Raw genomic sequence first — 9,413 nt, forward strand, 5'->3', positions numbered from 1 at the left:
TTAGTGAGCAGGCAGGAGGTTTGAAACAACACTGAGCTTACCAGGAGAGAGACGCCACAGAGATTACCACAATTTAAGTAAAGGAATGTCCGGAAGGGGCTTATTGCTTAACATTCACACACTGCTAGCAGCAGTTGCAGAATTCATACAGTAATAGTTCTTTTTTGAGTTTTTTTTAAATCTCTTGGGTCTCTCAACAAGGCTGGCCTATAGCTGGCATCTGGGAACTCAGAGACTGGGAGGGTTCCCTACACGAATGGATAAGAGTGGCTTGCTGTGCCTAAACTGTGCAAAAAATATGGTTTAAGCTGAATACCTGTTTCCTTCTTGTTAGGGGTTGGATAGGGTGAGGGAAAATGGATGGAGAGGAGAGGTGCAGGGATAGAGGGGCGCAGCATCACCAGAGCTGGCAAGCCGGAGGTGCCTTCACTGGCAACCCAGAGATCTGAGTATATGCAAAGAATTGAGACACACAAAAAGGTTAAGAAAGAAAAGTTTATTTAAAAGTAAAAGTAAAGAGAAAGAAGAGAGAAGATGTACCTCCCCAAGGTGGGGGAGGGGACCAAAACCAGGAAACGTGGTGATAGTCAAAGCTCAAAGAGCACATGGCCACACCAGACTCTAGCAAGGCAATGGCCGCTGGTTGCTTGTGGTTGAGTCCTTCTGACCATTCCCCTTGATGGGGGAAGATCATTAGGGTGATTGGGTGGTGGTCTGCTTCCATGTCTTCACAAAGGGGCAGACAAGGGCTGGTACTGATGATGTCAGGTGATGGACAGCAGGCAGATGGGTGGGTTAGTCACACGATTGCTGCTATGGCGGCACTTATTCGAGTCATGTAGGTCACACACAAAGGTTAACCCTGGGGGTGGGGGAATTCCTGCAAGAGACTTGTTAGACATTTGCAATTCACAAACTCAGACATTTGCAGTTCACAAACTCTTATGACTTTGGCCAGCCAAAGAGTGGTCTTTGATCTTCAGCCTTGACAAGGACCCTAAAAGTTTACTAGAGATTATTATGCTAAACCATGAATGATTGGGCTGTGCTGGTCTTGCATCTGATGGAGATTTGCCTAGGGGGATGGGATAGGCTGCCTCTTGTTTTGCAGTAGAATGCCTGAATGGTTTCTAATGGTTATGCTGAGGCAAAAAGTCTAAACCCTTTCACTTCTGGGAGTCTGAAATTTGGATATGTGCCAGGCAAGAGATACCTCCGTGATTAGCCCCCAACAAAGCCCTGGGCACTGAGTCTCTGAAGAGCTTCCCTGATAGACAGCACTCCCCAAGTGTTGTCACAGCTCGTGGCTGGAAAGATTAAGTGTACCCTCCAGGTTGTCACAGGGAAGCGACTCTTGGAAACTTGAGCCTGGTTTCCCCCAAATTTCACCTCATGTGCCTTTTCCATTTGCCGATTTTGCTTTGGATCCTTTTGCTGTAATAAATCATAGCCATGGGTACAACTGTGTGCTGAGTCCTGTGCGTCCTCCTGGCAAACTGTCACACCCAGGGCTGATGTGGCGGATCTCCCAACACACGGGCATATTTCTGAGTTTGGACTGCTGGGTTCCCATCCCAGTTCCACAACCCACCGACTCTGTGTGCCCCTCAGGGTCCTAGCAGGACTCAGATCACCACCTCAAGAGGGGGATTTAAGGAACCTTCCATCAAGAGCTATTTTTCAAGTTGTAGGCAGCATCTAAGGAAACTGATAAGGAATGGCGCCACATCCCAAGCTAGTAAGGGCTAGTCGTCAGCAGCCGGTGGACTGGTGGGCCAGGAGCAGTGCTGGTGATCACAACTATTACCACCACGTTGGCTCGCAATACTCTTTCATGTGACAATTTCTCCAGCATTTTGTAGCCTTTCAAGCCCATCCCTAAATACCAGTTGTTCAAGACAGAAAGAGAAAGGAAGAAGAGAAAGAAGAGGAGAGGGACAGAGGGAGGCAGGAAGGAAAGAAAGGAAGGGAAGGCGGGGGCTTGACTGTTGGCTTTCTTTCGTTTGATTCTTCCTCTTTCCCTGTCCTTATACAGGAGTTTCCAAATGCCATTGGACGATTAAATCTCTAGTTATCCAGCAAAGGGCCCTGACTTTCCTTAATTCACCTCTACTATCAGTCCTCACGTGGAGTATTTCATGCCACTCCTCTTGGCAAAGCTGTCACAGGAGACAGCTCAGTCACACTCTGGGTGAGGCTGAGGTTCCTCCCCCAACCAGAAAAAGATGGGAGGCTGCGCCCGTCTCTTCCTCAAACCTCAGCCCAGGCTCAAATCCTGATCCCTCGTCCAAGAGAAGGCAGTAAAAACTCCCACAGGAAGGGGTAATGGTCAGATGTGAAACTTCCCCCTCCCTGACCTCTGAACTCCATGTGTGCAGCACACATCCCCACCCACTCCCCAGGGAAGGCAAAAGCAGAAGGTCTATGCCAGGAACTAGAAACTGAAGTAAATCAAAGGTGGGGCCTTGGGTCATGAAACAGCTGAAGAGCCCCCAGGCAGTTCCGCTGGGCCCAGAATGCAGGAGATGTTTGTTCTAACTTCAAGTCACCTTCTTGAGTGGAGCTCCTCAGGGAAGGTCAAATGGACCCAACCATAACAGCAATGATGGGGGACCAAATCAGGTGAAAGGAGAGATAAAGGGTAACGCAGTCTGGGTAGGAGGATGCTGGAGGGCATTTGGAAGGGGAGCCAGAGGCAGAAACAGGAGAAGAATGGAGCCAGTTCCTCAAACCCTTTGCCTTGAGGTGATTTACATAATGTTGCAATTGTAACTGGCTGTTTGCCTTCTATTGCAAACAGAGATCCAGCTCAAAGGAACATAAGATAACTGCATAGGTTAATTCAACCCTCATTAAACACTGGCAAAATAAAGCTCATCTAATCACCCACTTAACTTGACCGTGGAATAAAAAGCCCTATTTTGTTTGGAAGAAGGTTTCAGCAGGCAGATGCCTTCAAGCTAACCACATCTCCTACCCTCGTGGTCACAGGATTGGTCTACAGGTTCTCTGACTTGAAGATGCTGAAGGCACTTGAGTCAGAAGGTGGGGAAGGATATGGGAGAGGGTCAGAGATGAGAGAGGCAGCACAAGGCAGGGAGAGGAGCTCTTTGATGACTGGGAGGCCTTAGGCAAGTGACTCAACATCTTAAAGCCTCAGTTTCCTCTTCTGTAAAATGGAGATAATAAAAAATTCTGTCTAATAAGATCTTGGTGAGGATTAAATGAGTTGATATATATATAAAACTCACCAAATGGCTTGGCACATTAAAAAGAGATTAGTTGCCATTATTTTTACTTTATTTTTGCTGCTACTGCTGACACTATCATAACATATTCATGGAAGATGAGCTCTGGACTCATCCCAGGAATAGATTCAACTTCTTTCCCTGAATTTACCGACGGCTTCAAATAGCTTACCTGAATTTTTCTGGGCATTAAACACAAACTTCTAGTCAAGATAAGCATATCTGAGAGCGAGTTTTAGCCAGTTGACTAGATATGAGAAGTGAGGCATTCTATAACAGGTTCATTTCACAAGATAAAGAATAAACCAGATCATTACTGGAGAAAGTTCCCTCTTCACCACACACACACACACACACACACTCTCCCTCTCTCTCTCTCTCTCTCTCTCTCTCTCTCTCTCTCTCTCTCTCTCTCTCTCCTTACGCCCATTGTTCTATAATTGGTGACTGTTGCCTCTTTCATTACTGACTGCACAACATCAATGTATTTCAAGTAGACAAAAATCCTTCGAACGAGAGCAATCACATTTCCCTAATGTCTTTCACCTTCACCATCCTACTATACAACTTCATTTGCAAGGTCATGCTTTGGTCCAACGTGGCTACCAGAGCTCCAACCATCACACTAATATTCCAGGCAGCAGGGAGTAAGGAAAAGGCAGTCCTTCCAGCGGGCTTTTCACTTGGTGAGCATATTCCCTAGGCTAGAGGGAGCATGAGGCTGGTGTTATTTCTCACCTGGACCATCGAAGTAGCTTCCTAACTAGGCTCTCTGGACTATCACAGTAGGCTCCTAACTAGGTCCCCTCCCTCCTGTGTTCTGCCCTAGTCTGTCCTCTATAGCCCTCACCACTGACTCACGTCAACCAATGTTTTCCTACTTCCACCTTTAAAAAAGTTGTCCCCTTAACAGGAACTCCCTTTTCCCACACCGCTAAAGGTCAAACTCTTACTGTCCTCTGCAACCATGTTTTGTCTGATTAAAGGTATCACCTGGGACTTTTAAGTACCACCTTATTAGACTACTGCGTCTGAGTCTCCATTAGAGGATCCTGGGGTTCAGTGTTTCTGAAAGCCCCGGATGAGCTTCTGAGAAACCCTCTCGAAGGCAGAGGTAGTTCAACTCTGATACACAGCAGATCTCCATTAAAACTACAGATGTGACTGGGCACGGTGGCTCATGCCTATAACCCCGGCACTTTGGGAGGCCGAGGTGAGGGAATTGCCTGAGCCCAGGGGTTTGAGACCAGCCTGGGCAACTTAGTGAGAACTCGTGTCTACCATAAATCAAAACATTAACCGGGCATAGTGGTGCATGTCTGTAGTTCCAGCTGCTTGGAAGGCTGAGGCAGAAGTATCGCCTGAGCCCAGCAGGTAGAGGTTGTGGTGGCCATGAGCGTGCCACGGCATTCCAGCCTGGGCAACAAAGTGAGACTCCTACGCAAAAAATAAAATAAAATAAAATACACTTGTACTGTTTTAAGAAGATTGAGGCAGGCTTGGGGATTCATCTGAGTTTTGAACAAACTCTCCAAGCAATGGTGATGACCCCCAGAGTCTGAGAACCTCAGCTTGTAAGTTTCAGCTTAAATCGTACCTCCTTCTTGAAGCTTTCCCCACATCAATTGGAGTTCACGTTCTCTCCTGCATCCTGAGCGTTGTTCTGAGAAATGAAGAATCCAAACAGTGCCTGGCATGTAAGAAATGCCAATTACATGTTCATGCTTCTGATTACTTGTGTTGCCATTGTCACTAATCTCCTTCATGCCCTGACTCCAGAGGCTATCACCATCTGCCGTTCCACCAAGAGACTTCCACATGTTTCGGTGATAAGCCCTGGAAGGCAGGCACCTCTTCCGAATCATCCTCCAGCGAATCTGGCCCAGTGTTCAGCATCCAGGAGGCACTCCATGAATAGCTGTTGCAGCAGATGAAGGAAGTGGTATCTTCTGATATGTTTGCTTGTGGAGCCAGAATAATGTTTATGTTTTTGCCACTGTTTACAGGTCAAAGGTCCCTGCCTCTCTAGTATTTGTCTTTTATAGGACTGTTTCTATGATGAAGGGTAAACACCTCCTTAAAAAATTATACAAGGAATACATGACTATATAGTTGTTGTTTAAAAATATCTAAACACAGATAAAGTGAAATTTGTCCTGGATTATTGTCTCCCCATTCCAATCTTCTCTATAGCCAATATTATTATTATTAGACTATACCATATGAAATTGCTACTAGTTTGCCATTTTTAGCCTATACAAAGCCAATTTCATAGGTTTAACTTGATAGATTGATACGTATCCTTTCAGAACGCTCTCCTGTGCACAGTAGGCTTGATGGTTTTAAAATATGGCCATAAATTCTTTGATAGCCTTAAGAGTTGGAGTCTACATCTAGTCCTCAGTTACCCAGGTGACCTTGTGTTTACTTTGACAACAGAGTCACGTAAGTAATGCTACATGACCTTCATGACTGGGTCATAAGAGACTATGAAACTTCTGCTTGCTTTTGCTGGAACATTCGCCCTTAGAACCCTGAGCTACCATGTAAGAAGTCTGAGGCTTCCAACTTGTGAGGAATCCCAAGCCATGTGAAAAGGCCACATGGAGATGCCCCAGTTAACAGTCCCACCTGAAGCCAGCCTCTAAGTTATCCTAGCTCAGAGAACAGACAGACATGTGAGTGAAGAAGCCTCCACATGATTGTAGTCCCTGCCATTAGAGCCAACCTCGGTCTTTCAATTCCTCCAGCCTGAGCCCCACGACATCGTGGAGTAAAGATGAGTCACTGCATCCTAACTGAACACTTGATTTATAGAATCTGTGAGCATAATAAAACAGGAGTTTGTTTTTTTTCCTATGTCACTATGGTCTGGATGGTTTGTTATATGGCAACGGATAACTGATATAGTACGGTAACACCTTTTGGGTATAAAACTTAGGTGAAGTCAGCTATGCAGGCTCAGAAAGACAAAGAAAAGTGGGAAAAAACTATTTCAATAACTAGAGCAGGTAACTCCACTCAGGGGCCCTTGCCTAGATGGGGTGAGAATGAAAGGGGACATGTGGCCCTCCTGTAGTGGGAACCTGCTGCAGAGAGAGATGGGACACCGAGGCTACTTTGCCAGGAAACAGCTTTTATTTGTGCTGGTACCAGCTCAGTGGATTCCCATCCAAAGACTGAGCCCTGAACCCAATGAGGCATTGTCTTATATATTATTTCTTTACATTGCAACCTCTTTGTCTCCCTTATAAAGTTACAATTTGGCATTATTCATTTGATTGGGTATTTTGTAGCTCAAGGTTGCAGCTATCATTGCATGTTACACACTGATTGGTTTTACTTAAATATTTTATTTGCATGTCCTATTTGCTGATTGGCTTACAAGATCACTATCCTGATTGGATTCCATCAAAAAGTTTGAACATGTAGCCCGCCAAAATAAAAAGCCCATGAAAGGAGTAGACCCTGAAAGAACCAGGAAATAACTTAGGTAATGCAAAAAATGAGAAGTAACTTACATTAAAAATGAGAAGTAGCACATTTTTCTTTTTTCCTGATTTCTGCCTTTGCATTTTTGCTTTTGCAGAGGGGCCCCTGTCTCACTCCCACTCCAGCTGTTCCCAGTCAGTGTCGCACTTCTCCCTAGGAGCCATTTAGGAATATTTGGAGGACTATTTTCATTGTGCACTGAAGGGAATGGTGATGATGGCACACACTCAGGCCAGAGATGGAGGGATACGTGTCCTGCCCAGCATGGAACTGTGCTTCCCTTAGAGGAAACACTGGTTGCTCCCAGTTTTGGGGAGCTTCTATGGGATAAGCATCCTAGAGACAGATATTTCTTCTTCCTTGAACAGTGTGGTCCCTAAATGAGAGCTGCCATCTTCTTCTGGTATTTGGAGAAACATTAATCTGCTCCAACACAGCAGTACACACAGATGCATTCAACTCAGTAAGGATAGAATGTCCAACTCTAAAGTGGCTCTTTCCTAAGAGACTTCAGAAATCAATTTTGGCTGTGTCCAATTGTCACTGACTTGTGTGGAACCTCTCTCCCAGGTGACATTCGATTTCACAACTAGGAAATATGAAGAGTCATAAATACAGAGACACAGAAATACATATATTTTGTGGGGTTGGTTTTTAAATTACAAATGGTGTAAGCTAGTCATTTAATTCTTAACATTTAAAAATTTTAACAGTAAATTTTGTAGATTTTCCTCGTGTCTGTACATAAAGATCTCAGTTCTTTTAAAGTGCTGAATAGAGCCGGGCTCGGTGGCTCAGCCTGTAATCCCGCGCCTTTGGGAGGCTGAGGTGAGTGGATTGCCTGAACGCGCGGGTTCGAGACCCGCCTGGGCAGCGAGACCTCATCTCTACAATAAATTAAAAAATCAGCTGGGCGTGGTAGCACATGCCTGTAATTCCGGCTACTTGGAAGGCTGAGGCTGAAGGATCGCTGGAGCCCAGCAGGTCAAGACTGCGGTGGCCGGGAGCAGCCACTGCACTCCAGTCTGGGCGACAGAGTGAGACTCTTATTCAAAAAAATAAAATAAAATAAAGTGCTGAATAGTAGTCTATTGCATGGATACACTGTAGCTAATCTAAACATTTACGTATTGATGGACATTTTGGTTTTTTTTTTCTAGTTTGTTTGTTTTTTGTAATCACAAGCAATACACCAGTGACAAATCCTTGTCCTTGAATTTTGGACTCACCTGGGATGAATTTCCCTAGGAGAGGTACCCAGGTAAGGAATTGCTAGGATGAATATTTATAATTTAAATAGAGACTGCCAAATTGCCCTCCAAAAGAGTACAACTGATTTCCATTCTCACCAACAATATTTGAGGATATTGGGGTTCAGAAAATGATACCCCAAGTGAAGGCCTCAGAAGCCAAGTCTCTCTCTGCCCTTCTCCTGCCCTCCTGTCTCTCATTCCTCATTCTCTCCCAAAGCAAGATGAAAAACTAAAATCCCTCTTCCCCAAGGCAGGGCCTAGAAACCAGAACAAGAGCAAGATTTAAATGATGACAGTAGAAAAAATAAAATAAAATAGTGAAGGAGATTATAGTCCAGGACTTGTGAGGAAAGAAAGATGGTCATTGGTCCAAGCAGCTAAGAAGTTTTTCTAAAGAAGGTGTGCTCCAAACTGAATCCAAAGGATGGAAGAATTTTGTTACCGAATAGAATGGGGAACCGATTTCCTGATGGGTGCTGACTGGTGTGGAGGTACAGGGACAAGTGGCGAGGACAAGAGGTGAGTCAGAGGCAGATTGCACACAGGGTGGGGACATGATGGACGTGTGTGTGTGTGGCATAGAGTGGAGCAGGTATGGTTGCAGCTTGTGTCTTGCTAACAGAGAGTGAGACTGGAAGAAAGGGCAGCACCAAGCCAAGATGTTACGGGCAGGTTCTCGTAACATCTAGGAGCAGGCATAGCCAATGCCGAATGATAGAATGTCACTAATTCAGAGACACCCAAATAGGATGATTCCATAAATTGCATCTTTATTGATTTTAATAGCACAGAAAAATGAATTTTGCAAAGTACATTACACAACACTTAGTTATAAATCGATTCAAAAACTGTATAAATGTGTTGGATAACTACTCAACCAGGGGATTCAGAGGAGGAGAGAAAATAAAGCACAAGATGTATGTTTCCAGTGCAAAGAGATGGTTGTACTGTCTTAAGTCCTTTTTCAAACATAAGCTATGTGTGTACTAGAAAGTGTGTGTGTGTGTGTGTGTGTGTGTGTGTGTGTGTGTGTGTGTGTACATTCATATGTACAGGTTTACTGTTAAGAAAAAAATTCAAGTATTACAAGAATTGACCACTACATTTAAAACACCACGTGAGTCATTACTATAAATGATAATGATAACAATAGTAACAATAATCATCACAAAAAATATAGCATGTTTCTGTAACCCTTTTAAAGCATTTTCACCTTTTCAGTTTGATCTTTATTGTAAAAGCTATCAGGCAAGCAACATTATAAATGTTCTAATTACCAAAGTAACAAGCAAAGTTAATATGAATTAGACCAGGAGTGTTTTCACCTGGATTCTAGATATTCTTCCAAGGTTTATGGGAGAAGTTTTGGGATTATTTTATACCTTTTAATTTGCATGGTAATGGGTAAATGACTATGTAT

Source organism: Carlito syrichta, unplaced genomic scaffold, assembly GCF_000164805.1.
Source record: "Carlito syrichta isolate Samal-C Ts95f unplaced genomic scaffold, Tarsius_syrichta-2.0.1 Scaffold304393, whole genome shotgun sequence".
NCBI lineage: Eukaryota > Metazoa > Chordata > Mammalia > Primates > Tarsiidae > Carlito > Carlito syrichta.